The 2149-nt window shown below is 37.7% G+C and overlaps 1 long non-coding RNA gene across 1 annotated transcript; it reads left to right on the top strand.

Annotated features, from left to right (window-relative positions):
* Window positions 1–370: 370 nt before the first annotated feature.
* On the top strand, window positions 371–1858 carry LOC148153486 (uncharacterized). Its single transcript, XR_015761720.1, has 2 exons — window positions 371–1381; window positions 1693–1858. It is a non-coding gene; the product is annotated as an uncharacterized LOC148153486 (long non-coding RNA).
* Window positions 1859–2149: the final 291 nt, after the last annotated feature.

The raw sequence follows: 2149 nt of genomic DNA, 5'->3' as shown, positions 1-2149 counted from the left end.
GTGATATAATTTACCGAATGATGCTTTATGACGACAGTCATAAATATTCATGAAGACTTATTGATGTTCATGACATGTGTTATGTCATGTTTATGACAGTGTCATGTCAGTCTTATTCACCCCCTTCAAATAAAGTGTTACCAGCTCTGCCATGTTGCTTAGTCTTAATTTTCTTAACTTAATCGATCCTAAAGTTTTATAGCAAGATGTCTACAAAGCACTTATGAACTTAGCATTTGAAACATTATTTAAGGCTGTTTTAACCCTTGTGCGTGCGAGGACTGAGGCAAACGTCACCTGTGGCAAACTGTGGCAAATGATAAAAGTTTTACGTGTGTGGGGTCGGTTGGTATGAACCACATTTCTAAACACAAGGGCTAAGTAGTGCAATACACCATCTCCACCAGTGAGAGGCAGCAGTGCACGAACAGACGTGCAGTGTGTTCGTGGAGAAGAAATCTTCCATATGTAACAGAAGAGAGAAGAGCTCGTGTCTGTGTGAGTTTTGATCGAAATGATTATAGTGATGGTTGTATGTATTTTGATTTTGTTTGGAGCCACCTAGTGGTGTGATGAGTGACTGCATGCAACGGGTCCGTCAGGCACTCTCGCGGCTTCCTCCACCAGAATTCTGAGGAGCGCTGGTGGAGGTAGGTGCGAGAGAGGCAGCTCTTCACTTCTTTTTTTACTTAGGGTCATATTTTTCTAGTTCAACTATTAACAAGGTACTGTAAGAATATTTAACATTTATAAATATAATTTGTAAAGTTTTCTTGTGGTTGGGCTGGAAAAATGTGACCCTATGAGTGGGAGCTGCGCCGGTTGGTGTTCGTGGCTGACCACTCGGTCACGGCGCTAACTGTGTCTTTTATTTTTCAGCCTGTCGGACCACTTGGCTGCGGTCAATCACATTGTGAGGAGTTTTTCATCTTTTGTTGTGCTAGGTGGGTTCAGACAGTGAATTTGTTGTTATATATAAAAATGTTTGAGTGTTTTGACTGTTAATTGATGTAGCAGTTGTCTGTTATTTTACTGTTTATTGCTGTTGATGTTATTTTTAAATGATTCATTGAATAAGAATGTTTTGTTTTGGTTTTGAAAATTTGTTAACCGTTATAAGTGTTGTTAAACTATACGATCACATCTTAAAAAAAAAAAAAAAAAAGAAATAAAAGAATTCTGAGGAGCGCTGGTGGAGCCTGTCGGACCACTTGTCTGCGGTCAATCACATTGTGAGGAGTTTTTCATCTTTTGTTGTGCTAGGTGACCAACAACACAGTAAGAAGAGTTACACATATTGTGGCGCAAACCTAACACAAGTTATAACGGCCAGACCTCCTGTTTAAAAAGAAGCCGAAGTTTGATACCTAATACATATGAGGTATGTGTCTTATTAACTTTACATTTTCTTTGAGAAAATAACATTAACATTCTCTGTAATGTTAGCTATAAGCAATTCAAGCCAATCCTACCTTGCTGTAAGTTAATGTTAGCTAAAGTTATTAAACACAATTACTGTAACGTTAGCCCTTAATATTAAATATATTTTAAAGACAGGCAAATAGTTTTTTCCCCCTCCAATTTTAATCTAGCAAATTAAAAGCTAATATATTAGTCAAAGTTATCCTTCATGTGCATTATTTAGCGACTTGGCTGATGTGACACAGTGCTTGTGTTCTTTGCTTTGGCAAGTTTAGCCACATGAAGACCCAGGCTAGCCTAAGGACACATGGTGGGGAGGACAAAGTTGGCTAATGAAGATGAAGATGTGGAGGATGATAATAAGGACCAGCCACCAGAGAAAGAAGTTCCTATTTGACCAAAGAGAAAGAAGCAGATGAAATATTCCCCAAGAAAATTAGTTAAGTCGTTTTTGTGTTAATATTTTCACCATGTGAAGTGGGGTGGGACAGCCAGGTAAGTGGGGAATGGGGAGCAGGAATTTAGACAACTAAAACTGATGTTAAATCTATTTATTTGTTAATAAGCTTCTTGCAAAAAAACGTTAGAGTATCTGGTTAGAAATAGTTTAGAATGCTCATTAAGTAAAAAGATGAATTCATGTGCCTAAAACTATATGTTAAATGATGCATTTGAATAACAGTGGCAGTCTGTCCGAACTTCTGCCAGACAAATATTTGATCAGAAT

Source organism: Poecilia mexicana, unplaced genomic scaffold (genome assembly GCF_051168715.1).
Source record: "Poecilia mexicana isolate PSO_F unplaced genomic scaffold, ASM5116871v1 scaffold_20, whole genome shotgun sequence".
In the NCBI taxonomy this organism is placed as follows: domain Eukaryota; kingdom Metazoa; phylum Chordata; class Actinopteri; order Cyprinodontiformes; family Poeciliidae; genus Poecilia; species Poecilia mexicana.
The sequence above is the reverse complement of the archived record's forward strand: the minus strand, read 5'-3'. Positions and strand labels throughout refer to the sequence as shown.